General features: G+C 38.6%; 1 long non-coding RNA gene across 3 annotated transcripts; it reads left to right on the plus strand.

Annotated features, from left to right (window-relative positions):
* The first annotated feature begins 9344 nt into the window (after nt 1-9344).
* Nucleotides 9345-20717, plus strand: LOC113974805. Of its 3 annotated transcripts, none has more exons than XR_003536646.1 (5): nt 9345-9463; nt 10609-10672; nt 18141-18222; nt 18315-18430; nt 18783-20717. It is a non-coding gene; the product is annotated as an uncharacterized LOC113974805 (long non-coding RNA). The 3 variants fall into 3 exon arrangements; XR_003536645.1 differs by having other exon boundaries at nt 19036-20717; XR_003536644.1 differs by having other exon boundaries at nt 18315-20717.
* Nucleotides 20718-20720: the final 3 nt, after the last annotated feature.

The following is a 20720-nucleotide window of genomic DNA, read 5'->3' on the forward strand; positions in this document are numbered from 1 at the left end:
TCTTTCCTTAATTCTTCAAGTTTCATCACAGTTTTTATGTCTTTGAATAACAGAAAGATACTTTGTTCCTTCTGAGATCCAAAAAATACATCTTAACTTTTCCCCATTGGAAATACATGGAAATTCTGTGAGTGCAAGAACTAGGAAAGCATACACTGCTCTGATCACAAAGATGTTATCACACACAGCACTGAGGATTTTACCTGCTTTGGGTCACTGAACTTTGGCTTGAGTTAACCAGACAATTAAATAGCCAGTGGAACTGATTGGACATGTGATATGATCTTTCATTTCATTTAAATGAATGCCATGGGTTGAATAAAGTTAAATATTTAGCATCCTGAGCACAAGAGCAAAAAATGAAAAATGCTTGGTATGTGTTTAAAAATATAATGATGCATTTCTCAACAGCAAGTTCATATTGCACTGGCTATGGGGTGCTTGTTGCTCTATAATATAACACATAGTTTTAGGCACACAGAGGGGTAGTGATGTTATTTTAATGTTTCAAATTAATGGTGTTATCCACAAATGTTAAGGTATGTCAAAGAGAATTAAACTGTTTAAGAACTCACAGATCATTTTCCTGCCTTTTTTGCCAATAGGTGAGGTGAGCAGGCCTTGAACTGACTTGAAGGCATGGTCTGTTTTACACTTTCCTCACACACAAATTCCACCTTACAATAGGGGAGATGACACCCATTTCTGTGCTTCAGCTGTTTTTATAGTTTCTTAGTTCCTAAATGTTTGAAACATCTTGGAAACACCACTTCTGAAGAAGCTGGGGCCCTGCTACCCCTGTGCCAGCCCCTCCAGCTCTGCAGTGCTGAGTTTCATTGCATCCCTGGCATCCCTGGAATACTGAGACAGGAATTCTAGAGCATCCCCTAACAGGCTTTTTATCGAAGTATTAGCCTCAAAGAGTTACCTTCTCTTCTGGGCCAGTGTACATAGGAAAGCTTTCCAGTGTTAATCATTAACACAGTAGTGCTAAAAGAATTGTTTGGATCTATGAACATTCAGCAGAGTTTGAATTTGCTAACATGGAAGACTCTGCAGGTTTCTGGATTCTCATGAAAATATGCAGAAGTGGCATACAGTCACTGCTGCTGGGAACAGCCCTTTTACAGTGTATGTGTATCTGTGTATGCACAGAAAATATATTAGAAATCAGGAGTAAACTGAGTTTCTGCTTATAAAATTCAGAGATTCATGATTTTCTTTCTTGTACAGTATCATATAGAATCAGATGAGTTTATTATGGTGAAGCCTATTTGATCTGATTTGATTTGGTCTATTACATTTCCTTTCCTGTTTTACAGTTGACTGAATTTTTCCCTTGGGATATGGAGTCAGGATTAAAGTAAAACAGCAAGCTTTAGTCCTTCAAGTCTTTTGCCAAAGTAAGGCAGAGAAATGTAAAATTTCCTATATCTCACTAACAGCTTTGAGGAAAGAACAACTTCCCTGCTACATATAGTTAACCTCAGCATGGATCAAAAAAAAAATTAAAAAGGTGAATTGTGCACAGTGCTCCTCTGAGTATAAATGTTAATTAGGCAGCTTTGCTCCTGGCACATGGATATTACTTTATATGACCACAATATCAAACAGAAGAGATTCAGCAATAATCAGCTTTCTGTCTCATGATCTTAAAACAATGCATAGAGGTTTCTTTCATTTAGTATATTGCAATAATTGCAGCAAACTAATTTAATGGAAGAAATAAGAAACAACACAGAGTAACAAGTCTCATTATTTGCATACTTAGGAGACTTCCTGAAGCTGGAAGTAAACAGTGGTTTTGGTATCGAAATTCCCTGCATGCAATCTTTGTCTCCATCATTAACTGGCAGTTTACTGTAAACATCCAAGTGTGAATATGGCTCCAGGTTGGATTTTAAATTCAATACCAATTAATTTGAGCAGGGTTTTCTAGGTTTAAGGGATAGGATGAAAGACAGAAAACACAGGATATCAAGACAATCTCTTCCTTCGAGCATTTGAAAAGTAGATTTTTGTTTTTCACGGATTTTCAGTGTAGAAATGTGCGTTATTGTTTCTGTGGAAGCCACTAGAGAGCAGCAGACACTTCAGGAGTGGCCAGTCATGAAGGTAACTAGTGAACTGACAGCGAGATGATCGATCAGGTCATTTTGGTAAAGGAGGCAGAACTGGGACACTACTTGCATGATTTTCGTACAGATACATTCTGTGTGTTTGCTTGGTACACTTGCAAGCAGACAGTACACATTTTCGGGTGCAGTTCTACAGGTTCTTTCTTTTCACTGATCTCCAAAGTGGTGTCAATTCCATTCATAACTTTAAGTAAGTGCTTCATCATCTTCATCACAAATAACACTTCACCAGCTTGAAAGAGGAGAAGCATAAGAACAAATCATTGCTAGTGAAAAAGTTTCTCTAATTAGATATTAGTCACTTCTAAAATACAGGGTAGATTACAATCTGGTGTGTCTCTAAAAATGTTTACAGATATTGCTCACCCTTCAGTGTTCTTGCTGAAAAAAAATCTGTCTGAACTGGCCCTTTGATTTCAGCATCAGCAGAGAGATGAAGCTTAAGGAATGTGGAAATTAAATCTAGCCTTGACTATTACAGATTATGTCATATTTCCTCTGTAGACAGATTCAGCCTTTAAGAATGTATTTTTGTACCTTTTAAAATCACTTTCTTCTGTAGGTCTTCAGAGTAGGATCAAAAATATGCATGATAAAGCTAGTTGTTTTGATAGTGAAGGTTCCCTGTATACCCTAACCAAGCTTTGCCATGGCTGGAGACAGGATTCCTATATTATCCTAAGAACAACCTGATGCTTGCAGTCACAGCCTGCATTATTTTCCCACACTGCTCACCCCCTCCTCCTTCCTGGGGAAGAAAGGAAGGAGAATGGAGATGACCTTCAGTTATGCTGGGGATAAAAAAAGTGAGAAAGGGAATTTTAACATTGCCAAGTAAAAAAAAGTACACAAGCTGTTGGGTTTTTTTCCCCAGACCACAAAGTTCTGGTGGGTGAACTCTTCTGTTGCCCTAATTTTTTAGGGGTTTCCATGTATTTTCCAAGGAATTTCTACTTTTAGAGGTTCCATGTATTTCTGCTTCCATGGTAGAAGTGTAAATTTGGTTTCCCAGTTTCAGAGTCTCCCTTTGGTCCATTGTTTTGACCATTTGAAAATGTGCCTCCAAGTAATAGGAAACCTCGGTCTTTTTGTTGGTGGGATCACAAGCTTTGCAGCAAGTGTGACTGACATACCAAACATATCTGCCTCTGACAGGTGGGAGCTGCTCTGCCCTCGGGGCAGGGTTGGCAGAGTTTGGGTTGGCGAGTCATTCATTACTGGGGGGAAGAGCTTCAGTTTTAGCCAGGGGTGCAATTAAGGCTTTGTGTCAATTTAGGATGCAAATTAAGAGAATCAGCTGAAAAGTCTTTTCTCAGAATCCTGACCAGACTGACCAAAATGGCTGGAGCTCTTTGGAGTTTAAAGTTTTAGGTTGCGAGAGGAATTATTAAGTAGATACTTTAAATACAGCTTTCCTTTCTTGCTGTGATGATCACGTTTTTACATGTGAACCAGCTCATATGCTGCTGACTTTTCTTTTCTTGATATTTAGTGGAAAAAAAACTAGTGGAAAAAAGTTGAGTCATATTCATTTATATCAGTCTATCACCACAAAATGGTTGGGCATCATTTGTTTTTCAGAACCCAAAATTTCTGTGTAAACCTGAAGTCCTTTACATTAAATTTTCACGTTAATATAGCAAAACATTAGAGCACCAAGTTTACATATTTAAACATAAACAGTGGCAACAAATCGAGGGATTTCATCCTTGTCCACCCTTCTGAATAACTGCTTGGGAGAAAAAAAGTATATGTGTATAAATACTTACATAATTTACATTTTAAAATATATATGTGTATATAGAAATACATATGCATGTTGTTGAGGAAAGGTTTGTTTCCATAATACACTGGAGTTTCTTGTTTAGTTCAGACGAGAAAGAGAAACTTTCTGTTCGCTGGAACTGCTGTCTCTTCAATAGCTCCACCAACAGAATACTTCCTTTTGATCTTTAGTAAGGTCATACAGGGAATCACTGTAGGTATTGTACTAAACCCTGAATCCCTAAACTTCAAAGCATCATCTAGGACCTGTCCAGATAAGAACAAACCCCATATAGATGTCACGGGTCCTGAAAATCAGAATACACTGCATCATAGAAATTAATTGCATGTAGCAGAGACAGAGTGAAAGGAAGGCAAGATCAGAAAGTATCAGAAAGTATCCAAATGTGGGGCTCTGGAATGACCTCCCAAAATGGAGCTCACTGAGTCCTGACTCATTCATCAGTAAGTTTAGTATGAGGGAGCTGAAGCATCAGTAGTCATAAGGTTACCAGTAGCTCGGTGCTGATTCATCTGCGGTGTTAAATGTTGCATTAGTTAAGCAACAACAATTGAGAAAGAAGCTGTTTCCCAGAGATTAAGAGGTGATGGGGAAGACTCGATGGCCTGAGGCTGCTTTTGTTCTTAAAAGGTGGGGATGAGGAGGAAAAAAGCTGCATGGTATTTATTCATGAGCAAAGTTAACAAATAGGGACAGGATGTTTATAAAAGGACTATTCCTGCCATAAGGAGTCCTTTCTTAAAAACCTGAATAATTTCGTAGCAAACTAAAATTATACTTAAAAAAAGGCAACTGTTCAAAGTGTATGTCTGTGCATACTGCTATAGGTGTATGTTCAGACCTGTCTGAGGACAACACTCAAAATACGTGTGCTTGTGCATCTGATATGTTGAAAAGATCTGTCCTTCATACCATCAGGTTTTTGTGATATTCTGGGAAAGAAGTGCTGACATTCTTGTTCAAGATCAATTTCTTTCTCAGGCATTGATGGTATAAAAAAATTAAGGATAGTGCTGTACTATTCTTTTTCTTCAGCTCTTTCCTTCATCTGTGCTCTAGCTACCACTCTCAAAAGATTTGAAAAATGTAAAATTCCAGAAGTAATTTGAAAGACCCTTGGGCTGAAAGAGTTGCTGTGGGTATTTCAAAATCCTGTTAAGTAGCTATGAGTCCGTGACCCATTGACTAATGAAGAATTTGGCTGCTTACTGTTTATTCTTGCTTTATTGTTTTGTCTCCTTCTGTACATGCATCTGAAGTAAATGACTGTTAGGTCTTTAAATCAATATGGTCTATACTAAACTGATTAGGATGTAGGCCATTACACTTTAGTTAAGGAATTTCCTTAAGGAAGTCTGTCCTTACTTTACTTGCATACTAAATGATTGGTTTGAAGGACCCTCTAAGGGCATGACATTGTGTTCATTCCTCTTCACGGCAGTACTTGCTAAAGCAGTTTGGAGTTAAAATGCCATTTCTGGCCCCAACTAACTCTCAAAAAGAAAAAAGTTGTGCAAACTGCAACTTTATTTAGCTAAAGGAAAGTTGGGGAGTCAAGGCTTCTGAAAATTCCCTGAAAATTTTACTTGCCAAAACAAGTTCTGAACTCCTGGTTCCAAACACAAGCCCAGCTTTTTAGGGTGTGTGAGTAATGAGAAAGGGGTTGCATCATGGCTTTGGCCAGTCTTGGGTTTGCTGAAAGCAGACTCTGCTCTCACTCCTGCCTGTAAACCCATCTGTGGACGTAGGCTCTGGCAGGAACAGACTCTGTAGAACTAAGTCAGCCTGGCTGCTGATTAAAACATGTTCTACTGGTGGATGAACACATTGCATTGGCTGAGCTGAAGTCTGACCACAACTGTGGCAGGTACAAAGAGGTGGGATACATGAAGCTGGGAAAAAGAAGAGTGGAGAAACAAGAAGGACCTCCCATTCTGGCAGTAGGGAGCTGTCAAACCAGCTTAGCTGCTCTATTTAACTTCAAAAATTATGTTTGGAAATTTTGCCTGAAAAGGCATGTGTCATATTTAAGATTTTTCTGAACAGAGTTTAAGTTCACGATTCAATTCAGATTTCCAGGTGGTCGTGTGAGCCTGTTGTCTGATAACTGTCCAAACCACTGAAGTTTTAGACTTAGGTATCATCTCAATATTAAGGTTTTAAAAATTTCTCTTGGTACTACAATGCAATTAAATCAAATACAGAGAGACTTTAATACCCTCAGCCAGTTTTGCAGTAATCTCATCATGCCCACTAGGATGAGAAGTGGCAGAGCAGTGTGTCAGCTTGCTATGAATGGAACAGTTTTATAGTCCCTAGTCCTGCATTCTCTTAGCAATGCTGCTGAGGCTGTTGAAGGTGCTGTCACACATGACCTGTTGGTCTGTACCAGCTCTGGAAATGTTTTCCTTACCCTAAAGCTGAATAGATCTTTGAAATGCTTCTGCTAGACCAACTTTTAGAACATAGTTATGTGTTAACTAGTTACAAGTCAGACAAAATATGAAAAATTGTTTGTTTTGTGTAGGCCACAGGAGAGCTAAGTTGTGAATTGTGTTTTCCTTCTGGATCACAGCTTGACTACCATGATCGACATCATGGCAAATATTCAAGCAGAGGATGCTGTTCCTGCTCAGCTGAAAGGTTTAATGCAGTAATGATGAAAGCTAAACTGAGCAAATAAATGGACATTTACCATTTAAGTACAAGATGGAGTGTTTCTATTAACAGAGGCTGCAACTGCTGAATGTTCTTATGGACTGTAAATTTTCCTTTTTCTAATGATAATTCAAGTAAAACACTCAGATTTTTTCTTTTCTAACAAATTGAAATATTCTTTTTCTCCTTCTGCCTCATAGAGACAAACTGTACAGCAGTGCAAGAGGAGTGTGTTTGTCCTCTTGCCTTGGGTGTATCACGCAGTGACTGCCCAAGAACATTTTTAATGGTGACCTAATTCTGGGTGGGCTGTAAAGAAAAATGCCTGTTTAAAAAGGGAAAGGGAAAGACTATCCATGGGCTCTTTGAGGCTTCTCTCCATCACCTCTATATTATGAAAGTCTTGTATCAGATTCCCACATGTCATTATTATATGTATATAAACATACATATTTTGTATTTAAAATTGGATGTGTTTATTATCCTGTGGTTTTCTTTGTAGTGCAAAAGAAGTGTGAGACTTATTACTGTTTGAACATGCCAACTGTACATTTTAGATACAGCTACTTGTTTTGATATTCTTCTCCAGGGTAAAAAATTCAAATTGGCCCAAAGAACACACAAATCTGGGGGAAAGGGAAAAGTCTAATCATTGAGTAACATTTGACTGTCATCTTCCCAAGACATTAAGGAGAATTATGAGAATTAAGCTGAAGAAAGCAAAGAGAAAGAGAAGGCAAAGGATGTTGTGCAACTGTGAGCAAGATTTCTTTTATAACAAACAAAAGCAAGAATCTTTTCACATGAAGTTAGTCATGTAAGACTGACTTTGTAAATCTGACTGCTGTTTGATCAGCACAGTGGTCCAACCATAGAAGTAGTTGAGGTACAGCTTAATGTTACTTCTGCTATTTCCTGAACAACATACAAGTTAGGATTAATTTTTGAGTGAGTACACAGGAGTAACTTCATCTGGGCTGTTGCTTCAGTTGCTAGCACAGCATTTGATTTCAGGTGAGTGAGCCAGGCACTGCAGAGCACTGCTGTGGGTGCTGGGTCATCTTCCAGAGCATCTCCTACAGCAGGGTCATAGTTAATGGCCCAACCAATGCAGCATCTGAGCATCCTGCACTGCATCCCAGAGCCAGTGTGGCACCTTCTGCAGGTTAAATGGCAATGCTGGTCCATTCATATAATCCTACCCTTTAGCCATGGGCAAAAGACACAGTTGTGAAATGTTCAAAATGAAAATGAAGGCAAATAGTACAAATGTCCTTAAAACCTGCATACACTGCACAGCTTCCTGTGGTGGAATGAAATGCATCTGAATAGTGCAAAGGAGTTGGATACATGGAATATGACACTGGCACTGCATTCTTTATTCAGAATGGATCCAGAGTCCAGGAAGTACAATATAGCTCATTGATGTAAAAATAATGGCAATAAAGGTTTTGCTTTAACTTTTAACAGGAATTCACCCATGTTCTATTCAGGATTAGTAAATGAGTTTTTACAAGGCCCACTGGAGTCTTTTATTTGCTGACTTTTATTGAGTTTGGTTAGCAGGAAGCAGCAGTTGAATTTGAATACAAGAAGTTAACTCTGTGATGGATGTTGCATTCACAACTGACATCTGTCATGTCCCAAGGAAACTTCTTGAGAAACTGTGTGAATGCTAAGAAATACAAGATCTTTTGCAGGAGTGTGGTTTACATCACATCTGAAATCTTTGCATGCCCTAAGAAAAATTCAGTCATGATCCAGCCTCGGTCTAAAGCTGCCACTGGAGTTGATTTGAAATACACAGAATTGTTTTCTGTGTTCTTAATCAATCATAGCAGATCCTCATCCCCTTCCAAAGGCCCTGTTGAGAAGATGTCTTTTGAATTGTGGCTAAAATACAATTTCATGCTATTTTCAAGTGTGAGCAGACATCCTGAGTTTCTGAATCCTCACAGAGAATTCTGTCAGCTATGCCTTTTATTGTGTCAAGGATATCAGACTGAGACACAGGGACTGCCACTGTGGCCATATGGTGGCATGTGTAGGAAGGAGGAAGGGGTAATGGGGAAAAATTCCTTCCACAGAGGAAAGAGTAATGAGGAAATAAAAGGGAAGTGACTCTACATTCCCTCCTATGCAGGACTTGTTCTTCATAACAAACATTTGAAAAAAAATTGCTTTCAGTCAGGCAGTTCAGAAGTAGTTCTTGCTGTTCTGACATGAACTTCATTTTATTAGGTTTTTAAGGTGTAGCCTTATGCAGAGTACGTGACAACAGCATTATCCAGATGGAAAGCAGTTATTAAGAGCTACACAATGAGCAACAGTTGCATAGGTATAGTAACTTCAGAGTGAAGCTGCTTAAACATGAAGGCACTGCTGGGAGGGTGGAGGAAAGGCATCATAAAGAATAATTTCTGTGGAAGGCACATGTCTCTCCTAAGCAGTTGTTCCCCCAAAAGGTTGTATGTGCTGCTGGTAGAAAAGTGAGCGAGTCACATTCAAATCAAATATGAAATTAAATGTACCATGGCCTTACAGCAGATGTGAATTCACACTATCAAGGCAGTTTTTCTTTGAGGTGTCCTTTCCTTTTGCTGGGGGCAGGGGGAGACAGCAGTAAGTGTTGTGAATTATGTGTGAAATATGCATTCGGTTTATACTTGTAATACTGGTGTGGGAAACTTGTGATCTCTGCAGACATTTGATCATTCTGTGTTGCTACATACTCAGCTAATACTCTGCATTTTCAGATACTTGAGAGAAAACATAGAAAAATAGAAACTAAAGGAAGATTAGGGAAGTCAGAGATGCTAAAAGGGAACAGATCAAGTGTCTCCCTTTGGCCCAAACTTGAAAACTCTGAGGGAACAGAAAGGTGAGGAATGAAAAAGAATGTATAACAAAGGAGTTATGTATATGTGCATGTAGATATACACTCATATTTGTCTATAATATGGGATTGTGTCTTTTGATGAGCTTACTATTCGAACATTAACTTTACCTTGTTTTAAATAAGATGTATTTTTATCTAGGGAATAGATTGGGAAACTGAACCTTTAGATTTTGATTCTTTATCCTCTAAAGGGCTAAAGAAATTAAACAAATAGATCCTTGACCTCTGATTTTTCCTTCGTGTGTAAACAATGCTCTTGAAATTACTGTGTTTTGTCTCACTTAAGGACAGTGGATCCAATGAACTCTTCGATGTATCATTCCCATACTAACCTTTCTTGATACATTACAATATCTTGATACATACATTTTCTTGTTTCATATTAAAAATGAAGGTAGCAACCGTGGCTTTATGAGTTTAGGAGCATTCCAATACATATCCTTTATTTCAGTATTCCTAAGACCTTGCACAAACCATCATGCCCAATGCCAAGCCAAGTTCCCTGTTAAAATGTGATTCATGTTTTTTTGTCATCTAACCTTTATTGTATTGTGGAAAGGCAAACAAAGACTGAAAAGCACATTTTATATTAAATAGCATTACTTGACAATGAATATTTGTTGGCCAGGAACCAGAAACTGTGGACCTGAAAGTCCCTTTTCCTGAAAGGGACTTAACACTTTGTGTCAGTTGTCATACACTACTTTTTTTTGGCTGAGACTGTGTAATCCTGCCTGCTTAATCCACATATACCCCTCCCTTAGGATTTCTTTTAAGAAAGGGATGTTTTCTCTTCTACAGGAGACAAAAACATGTCTATCTTATGGAGCTTATTGTCCACACAACAATGAAGAAGTTACTGTATGACTCTGAGTGAGTGTATAGAGTGGTTTTGTAAATCCCTCTGACCCCAGTCTTGAGTAAGGCAGCTAATCCCAGCAGAAGGGTGTTGCTTCAGAAGAAATCTCTGCAGAGCTGTGGAATACATTCCTCCACCCCAGTTGCCCAGGCTGTTTGTATTACTGCTATAGATAAACTGTGCAAACTAATGAAACTGGGGGGTATTTTACACCCACTAGTTTTGTTTCATTATGTATTTGCTCACAACCTCCTTCTCTGCCCCCCAGTAATATCCTGTCACTGTTGTGGAGACTGCTGGTCCTTAGAAGCAATGAAGAGGCATCCTCAAAGGTATTTGTTGGCTCCTGTACTTCTTTTAGGCCTGTGCAACCAACTTGTACTGCTTGACATGTATCCCTGCCTTTGAGTCCACATCCCTCTAATGTGTACTGCAGGATTCCTTCTCGGAAAAGCAAAAGTAACAATGGAGTAACTGATTCCAAATTTTTAACTTTCTATACTTACCTGTAAATATTTTCCTCTTTATAGAAATTCTGAAGGAAACATACAAAAATGCTAATAATTTCTGTCTTTTCTTTTAATTGCTGTGCTTACAAAACACTTTCATGCCCATGAGCTGGAGGATTCTGAATAAGTTCCAACAGAATACAATTACTCACTCCTACTCCACCTCACTGCTGTGCTAGTAACTGTACCTTATTAATCAGCCTGACTGTCCACTGAAGCCTTAGAAGCTACTACCATTTGTAGTATGTTACAGAACCTGTAAGAAATACTTAGTGGTAACCTGAAGTCCCATCTGCAGTGTGCAGTGACAATAAAACAAAAGATAGTTTTATATCTTGAATCAGAGAGAAGAGTAGAAGGGGAAATCCGTGAAACTGTGGGAATGATGGTCCCTGGTACTGATAGGTGTGCATTAGGCATCTTTAGGCAGCTGAAGTTTCAGCAATGAGTTCTGTGCTTTCTGTTTTCTTATAGTACTGAATGTGTGTGTGTTTAAAAATTGTTTCTTTAAGCATATTGTAGTAAAAAACCCAAGTAACAAACACAACTTCCTGAGATTTATGTAAATACTGATCACCATTGGGACTGAGAAATCTTTTGACACAGTAATTTAAATTACAGATGAAGCAGAAAAAGGAGGGTACAAGTGATCTACCAATTATACCATGATGCTGCCTCAGAGCACCGAGAGGGTTGTTTACATATTTTACGAATAATGAAACCTTATCCTCTCTGCTGGAGCTACCAGGCAGCCTACAGCAAATGTATCAGCCCGAGGGATTTGAGAGGAACCCACCAATTCATTTGCTTGTAGTCACAAAGCAGCCACCAATGGAAGCGCTGGATCCAAAGGGATGAAAGGGTAGGAAAGATATTTTCAGCCTCCTAAGCATGGAACACTTTTGAAAGGAACACTTTTGCAAGATGCCTCTCGCGGTAAACACTTCCCCCAGACCTTGTGTGAACTGTTTAACAAAGCACACAGTCAGGGGACGTGCACTGGCTTTGCCAGCCAGCCAAGATCTTAAGATGTAGATGTTTGGCTTTTTTAACCTCCAATTATCTCTCTGGAGTGGAGGAGACTGCTTTTAAGGCTACGCTGAGCAGGAAGTGCTAAGTATGTTCCTAAAGGTGTGGCTTAGCTCGCCAGCAATTCCCTGGTAGCAGGGGCGTGGTAAACTAGCCTTAAGTAAAACAAACAGGCTTTGTGGAAATCAAAAGCTGAGAATGCAAGCTGTTCACATCTCTTTGATTAAAGCAGCTAATCTTTGATTGAAGGTGGTGGGCTCCACCTTGTTCCCCTAAACCAAACAGGTTCACAAGGTTTGGATTTATAAGTCTCATGCTTTTGATACCAATGAAAAATATCAAATGTTTTTTAAGGTAATTTTTGTAGGACGTGTTGTGAGAAAAAGAGACATTTACACATTAACGTTATTACAAATATAGTACTAAATAAGAAGAAAAGCCCTGTATCATTTCTTAAAAATCACATTACCCTGACAGAATGGCTCGTCTTACACTGAGAGATACAGAGCAGAACCCATAATCCTGAATAAAATCTCCACCCTTTATTACTGAGTCCTTTTGCCTTGTCTTTCCCAGGGGAAGTTATGTGTTCTTGCCAGAAGTCAACCAGGAAAAGTTCTACTCTTGCACAAGGCAAAGCAGATTGCTGGTACTTTGATCTAACTGGCAAGAATTTAATTTATAGACAGTATTCCCTTCTCCAGCAATCTACATGGCAAAAGGCTGCTAGAGATATCCTCTCTGACCGGGATTCCTGCATACATAGACAGCAATCTGGTTTTGAGAGACAGAAAGACCTGATCTCACATCTCAGTGTTTATGTCTGTACAAAGTAGGTGTAAAATGCTGCCCATCGTGACTCACCGGTGATCGCAGCCTGATTGCCTTCAGTGGCAGCTGCAGGAGTTGGGCAGTAGCTGCCCCAGGAGAGCCTGCCGTGCCCAAAGCCTGCTGTGCCCAAAGCCTGCTGTGCCCAAAGCCTGCTGTGCCCAAAGCCAGGGATCCACCAGACTGGGAGGCAGAAGTGCCCCTCTTGTTGGCCCGTGAGTCACTGTCTTGCTTTGCCAGGATAACTTTGTGGAACCAACCACTGAACCAAATGAGGGAATGAGTCCACCTTAAGGAATACTTCAGAATATCAAATATTGATTCAGAGTGAACCCCACAAATAGTAGTGCTGAAGAATCAGAGGGTCCAAAAGCCAAAGGTGGGATGAGAATGAGTAGCTGAAGTTGGATGAACAAAGAATGCCTGAAATTTATATTTATGTCAAACAGAGTTCATTATGAAACCTACAGCTTTAGAACACAGTTTGTCATATGTGGCAGCCTCAACCAGCTTCTAACTATTCCCATTTCCTCAGTGGGGATATGTTTGCTTACAGTGGATACTAAGATTTTATTTATCTGAGAAATAATGAAGGAGTAGATTGGACTCCTCAGACTCCCTGCTCACACAAAGCAAAGCACTAGAGTATGGAAAGGAGGAGTTAAAAGTTCAAGTTATGTCCCAGACAACTACTTCACCCAGAGCTTTATCAGTGCATTCGCTGTAGTCACTGGTGGACACTCCCAGAATGTGCCAGGCCACTCTCTCTTGTGTCTGCCCCAGGGCTCTTTTTCTTTTCCTCACCACCATATCTTTGAACCTAGAAAAGGTAAAATCTTACCTTAACTATGTCACAGTGTGGTTGAAATAATTACTTGAGGAAAACAAGGAATGACTGAACACAAGGTGACATTTCCTGTCAAACAAGGGTGTGCCACATGAGCAGAGGGTTGTGGAAAGGGGGTGAGGTAGTACTGGCACTTATGAAACAGCTCTGTCACAGTGTATTATCACAACTCCAACTTATTAGGAAGGGAATTGCACCTGCTTGCCATGTGCTTAGTTATTATCTCTGTTTATAAAGCTATTAAGTGATAAATGCACTGAAGTGAATCATATGGCATCTTAAATTTAAAATTTCTACAGTATGCTAACGGGAGCAATCTGTCTTCTTTCTGTCACAGTTACTGACTGTACAATGTATCTGTAAGGACACTACTTCTGTCTCACTGCCACTGTACACTCCACAGCATCCAGGGTGAACATCAGGCAAAAGGAAGAAAGATCTTTGTTCAAGCGTGCTCAGAGGTTAAAGTGAAGAGAGGATTTGTTGAATGGAACAAGGGAATATATTTGAGTGAGAATCTGATGATTCTGTTGATGTGACTGCAACTGTAAAATACAGTTCAGTGTAAACTAGAGTCTTGCATGCAAGCAATTACACGTAGAGGTGCTCTAGAAAAAAATGAGATATCTTTGCAAAAACTGTAGTTGTCTTGTCAAGCTACAGATGGCAGAGTAGAAAATAAACTCATCTAATCTTCCTAGAAATTGGCATAATAGTTCTTCTAGAGTCTGGTAGTAACAAGACTTTTGAAAGACCATGTACTTTCAAGAAAAAGACAGTGAAAAGAGAAATACAAAAAAAAAGTTGTGTCAGAGGCCTGCTTCTTTGAGGAGATTATTCCATCCTTTTAATGGGACAGAATAGGACCCAGAGTGTATTTGAAATTCCCCTGTCAGATCCCACGGATGTAACAGTTGGTGGTAGAAGTGAAGTGGAGCAAAATAAACATAATCAAGATGGAAGATCAGGAAATCATTGAATGATAGGTCCTGTCATGTCTATTTTGGATGCACATAATTGCATTCATAATTTATTATACAATACTCTGATGAAATGTTTTTAAACATAAGTACTTCAACAGGTGTTTAAGTTTTGCTTAAATTTTGCATTTATATTTTACTTCTGTTTATACTGTGGTGAGAAAAAGATGTGTATTAGCATATCTGTATGTACAATAAGTTTAATTAAATCCTGATGAAGAAACAGGTTAAATGTCAGAGCAGCTAAATCAAATGGGAATTAAATATTATAGGAACACACCCTCCTTTTTTATCAAGGTTTTATGTGTCAGCTGAGAGCTTGTGGTACAATCTGAATAAATAGCCAGAGATTCATAATTTCTGCCAAGATAATGTCATGAGGCCAATTGTCAGTAAAGCTTGAGAAAATGTAACGTGCATAAATTCATCATTAATTGTGTAATTTATATAGTTGTTTTCCATGGAGTAATTTGGACTTCCAGAGTACAGTCCTTTGTATTTAGTTGCTGATCCATTCTTTCATCATTGCTGTATTGCAGCATTGATTACCAGCTCTCAGTAAGTGAGAGTAGTGTAGAGCATGCAGATCCTTTGATGTAGATAATGGCATTTACATTTCTCCTGTTGTCTAACTGTTTTTCTGTTTCCATGCAAGGTGACTGGAGTTGGATGTCCTATGTTCCAGGTGGCTGTAGCTGTCTCACTTTAAACCATCAGTGGTCTTGTGTTTCAGTGAACTTCTGAGAACTCTCTGGCTGTGCAGTGTGAGTGCATTTGGGTGTGGGAATACAGTGGGCTGCATATCATCCATGCATTGCAGGAGGAGTGTGAAGGAGGAGTGCAAAAATCCTTTGCTAAACAGTTAAAGGACTACTGAGTTACCTGTCCTGCTACTCCTGTGACTGGAAGTCTCTGAGTTGATCTGTTCAACACAAAGTATAAAATGGCCCAAATTACATGCTTCATGTAGACATCAGGTCATTCCCATTTTTCATTATCACAAGTTAACCTCTTGATCTTTTCACAAGAGGATATAATTTTATCCTGTTGAACTTTATTAAACACGTGAAATAATTTTAAATCTTATTGCTTACAAAGTAAGAAGATGATTCTACTTAATTGTATGTAAATACTAGTGAATAACAGGCAGCATTTTGGCTTTTAGCTATTGCAGTAGATTGTGTTACCAACTTATGTATTTACTCTTTTCACTGGGGTGATAATGATGGTGGCAAGGATAGTGGTAGTGGAGCTTTTTTCCTTTATAGCTTATGCAGCAAACAACTCACTAGATTAGTCTTATCATTAAAAAGCAAATTTTTTACTATTAGTTTTTTACTGTTTTTTACTGTTGCTGCACTGACAGTCTTGTAAAATGCTGTATCCTTTCAATGGACAAAGAGAGAATGTGTCAGTAATAGAAGTGTTTTGATCTAAGGCTGAATATCGATTTGCCTAAAAACCTGCCACAGTAACAATGCTTTCCATTGAATTTCCATTTTCATATTACACCTGAGACAAGTAAAAAAAGTAACCAATTGCAATGAAAATTTTTTTAGACAGATTGAAGGGCAATAAAGCTTCACACAAAGTCAGTGTTTTATCACAGGTAAGGTAGACTGAAAGGGTCAGGAAGCACTTGCATATTCATCTCATTAGGTAACAGAAATTGTATCACATGGCTTGTCTAATTTACCACAGCTTAAAGATCCTGTCTCAACTAGTTGCAGTGAATTATTTAAAAATTTGACAGTGAGATCAGATTGGCAACTGGGAGAAAGTTTCTCCTCAGCAATGTAGTGCAGCACTGGAACAGGTCACCCGTGGGGGTTTTCAAGACACAGCAGAACAAAATCCTGGCAATAGTGTTGGACACAGTGTTGGACAGGAGGACTTGCAGAGGTTCACATCAGGAATCATTTCAATTATTCTAACTCCAGAAAACCATCTAGTAACTTATTTGAAGGACAGCATTATTTCCAATCAAAAAAATGGAAATTCACTGTGTCTTTGTTAGAAACTGTTAACTTTAATGTAAATCTATAGTAATATGTATAAAAGACACTACAAACATATGCATGTATGTTTGATCTGCCCATAAATCTGGTAGAAGAGTAAATGCATAGATTTTGAAAAGCCTGATACCTGTAATATAGAGAAATTTGGCTAAACAGCACACACCTATATCCAATGGGAGCTGAGCATGTATAAAACCTTTGTAGGATTAAAACACTAGATCGATTGTCATCCCATAAAGGAGAGAAGCTATGTAAAATATTAGGGGAAGTAATTCCATTTTTATTTGTCTAGTCACAAGTTTTATGTTTTAATTTAAGTCAATAGTCAATTAAATTCCAACTGATACAGGAATCTAAGTCAGTGCTTTCAGTATGGCTTGATGGTGTTAGTATCTGCAAGGTAGTAATCCATCAGAACCACCTTTCTGAAGCTCTTTTGCATATTGCCAAGCTTCTGTGGATATCTTGATGGAAAATATTTCAAGGCTTCTACATTGCATTGTAAGAATGACAGACCTACCTGTCAGACCAAAAAAATCAGATCTCTCCAAATATCTAGACAGGAATCAAAGAACACTGTTAAGCAGTTTCTCCCATGCCTTTTCCCACTCATTTGCTGTTGAAGAAAGGATGCCAGAAAGTTTTTTACATGTGGGTTTATGTTTCAGGAGTTACAGTAAGCTCCTCCTTCAGAAAATATTGCTGCAGTTGCTTATAATCCAACCCAGGAGCCAAGGACTGAGTTGATATGAAGTCTAAATGTCTTCTCACATTTGCTTACAGATCACTCACAGATCTTTTACTTCCTGTGCCAGTTCACTTTGGAGCTGCTGAGGCATGCAGAGAGTTTACTACTACCCCTATTGTGCAGATAAACACCAAGGCTCCATATTTAATTTAGTCTCTCTGTTTCTCAGAATCACAACAAAAATTCGTCTAGAAGAGAGCTCTGGATGTCTTTGGGTCCAAACTCTCTGCCCTGCCAGCACAGCCAATTCTGAAGTCAGATCCATCTTCAAAGTTAAGTCACTTTTCTCAGGACATGTCAAACCATTTACAGGGTTAAACATCATCATATTTTTTTCCTTTTAACTGATGAGTAAAATATTCATAAGGACAAATAACTTCTCAATATCATACAAGTTTGGAACAGACTTTTAGCTTCCCTGAAGGTAATTGAAGTATTTCTGTAGATCTGAATGCATCTAGGATATTACTCCAGATCCCGTGTCTCCAAGTCTCATATTCGGCTTTAACAAAAGGACTTCAGTGATTAGGACATTCAGTCCACAGGAATTTTTAATAATAATGTAATATAGGTAAAAGAGGTAGTGGTCTTTTTCCTTCCCTTCCCTCCTCTCCTCATCTTATGAAACAGTGTAGTGTGGATATTGAGAGTGAAAACGCAACTGCGGATTTATCCATTGCACTCACAATGCATTTAATGAGTTTGCTCAGTGTTCTCATGTGATCTGTGATCTATTTTCTATTCTTAGTTGCTTGATTAATAAGAAACAAACAAAATATCCACAGTGCTGAGCTTGCATAACAATGAATGTCCATCTTAAAAACTTTTATTCTCCACCCAGTTATATTTATGAGACGTTATCCTTGTATGGAGCCTACAAACAAGTACCTGTACAAATATGCCTGCCAGGATTAAAGCTAAAGGTGAGCAATAACTCTTTATTTCAGCAAGATCTTGGTTACAAATTAACTTTGCTATGCTCACTGTACAGGGGCTTATCCCACATGTTTTTCAGGAAGTGGATCCTGTTGCTGTTCTGTGGAGACAGGCCATGTCATTCCTTCAGATTTTTTAATATCATTGCAGAGACGTATAACTCAGGGCAGAGAGATGGAAGGTTGTGGATAGAAGGTGAATGAGAAACCCTAATCTGACATTTTAAAACGTTTGATATCCCAGGAAGGCCAGCATTTATTTAAATTTTTCTTTTAAACATTTTAGAATAGTTTAGATAAATTAATAACAGTAGAATTATGTGAATCAAGATAGTAGAAACCAGATGGGTTTTTTAGGAAGAGGGTCTACATTTTATGAGATGAGCTAATATAATTGTGAAAAGTATGGAAGCTTTTGAGCTCACTAGCCTTGATACTGTGCACAGATTTCAAATAAGATTTCAAGGATCTTTGACACTGATCTGAGGAGGACTTCTTTAATCTGACATGTTGCTCTAAGTGAATTACAATACTTTTCTTTCACATAGATCCTAAAAGACAAGTGCCTATGTGCTGGCATTCTCTGTGCCAGTTCACTGGAGCCTGGGATCATATATGTCAACCTGGGCAAGAATTTATCATGTGTATGATCTTCTATAGAAATCTGCTGATTATAATCCCATTATGTGTGAAATACACATTAGGGCTACAAAATGACACCCTTATGAAGGCAGCTAAATTGCAACAGATGGGGACAGTTTTTTCTGTGACTATAACTGCAGGTAAAATCTGTGTTTACAGGTCTGTGTACAAACACTGCCTCCCCTCCAGCACCCCACGAGATAAGTGTGTCTGGGAGGAGTGGAACAGCTCGGGGGAAGAGGAACAGTTCTCACACTTGCAGTCAATGGATTTTTATGGTTCTTATTACAGACTTTTGGGATAAGAATCATCCCATACTCAATGATCAGGCTGCTATGCTGTTTCATTACCACTATATCCAAAGGATATAAGTAACCAAAAAGAATATAGGTGGGTTTTTATTCTACTGACAACTTCTAGAAATGTATTGACAGAGGAAAATATAGCTGTTGCATAAATTCAGCAATGCCAGAAAATATAATGCTGAAAACATTTTGAGTATATAAATCCATATTACAGATTAAAGTTTTCATCTCTGAGTGTTTGGGAATTTGCCCTTTCTGTACCAATGAAATATCTTCAGAATTGCTTCTCAGGCAGCTGCACATGTGAGCTGCAGAGACAACAGCTGAGAGGTGTTTAACAACTCTCTTGTAATGTTCAGTGAGATACACCTGTGCTCTGCAGAGGTTCCTGCATGGCCTCTGTCAGGTAAATGCTTCTAATACATAACTTCTAAGGTACTTCACATGAGACAGCGTCCTTGAAATGTAGTTTATTTTCATTGAAATAAATGGAATTAGTCTTACTGATGGTGTTAGCATGTGAATCAGTGTTTGCTGAAGGAGGTCCACAATAACTGTTATAATTAACCAATTATAAAATTAGCATGTTAAAAGAAGATGAGAAAATGTGTTTTACTAATTAAAGCTATCAGCTATTCAGTTAAATGTCCAACTCTGCATTTTCCCATGATAGACATCAGTAGCTAAATAGCAGGATGATTTTTCATTCACTGAAAATGGTATTTCAACACAACACTAATATTGGAGTACAAACTGAAGATTTAATTAAGCAAAAAAAAATACTATTACTAGTCTAACTAGCAGCATCTAGCCTTTAAAAATCATCAGTAGCTCCTCAGTGGTGGCAATAAGAAAAATAACAACTGTTGAAACAGTTTAGAGGCGTTTTAATTTTCTTTTCTGCTTTAAAAGAAATTTGAGTTTGACAATACCTCTGAAAATTGTCTCAGTCTGCAGTGTTACAAATATCACTGCTGCTGCCGAGCAGAAATGCTTAGCAGAGTGTTTTGTAGCAGCTAAACTGGGTGGTGATTTCCCATTGTGGATTCTCACCTGTGAAACAGGAGAGAGGCATAGAGAGAAGCTGTCCAGCTTGGTCTGCAGTTAATACCCAGGAGCTGGTTCCTTACTGAGCAGTTGTAGGGTAGAAAATGCAGGACTTTATGTTGCTGTTTTGCAAAACTTCCTACGTACACCCTCTCTCAAAACAAACAAAAAAATATTTTCCTAGGACCCACCTTTACAAACTAGAGAATAGGGCCTAAAATACAAAGTACTTTCTGTCTGTAATAGCCCTTAAAATCCTTGTAGAATACTACACTCTTATTATACATTAACGTTGGCATGGGCCGCTGGATACACACGTAGCAACGTGCACAAAAGGAAATTAATTAGGAGCAGGTAGAGGCTTCTGTTTCGTGGATTTCAATGCTAAGTCATAAACTGTGTTTTAGCAACTCCTCGCGTGTATTCCTGAGCTTTGCCAAGGCAATGGGCCGGGTGCGGGTGCTCAGAGCCCCGTATCCCCCGCACGAGGGG

Source organism: Neopelma chrysocephalum, unplaced genomic scaffold (assembly GCF_003984885.1).
Source record: "Neopelma chrysocephalum unplaced genomic scaffold, ASM398488v2 Primary Assembly neopelma1_125, whole genome shotgun sequence".
Lineage (NCBI taxonomy): Eukaryota > Metazoa > Chordata > Aves > Passeriformes > Pipridae > Neopelma > Neopelma chrysocephalum.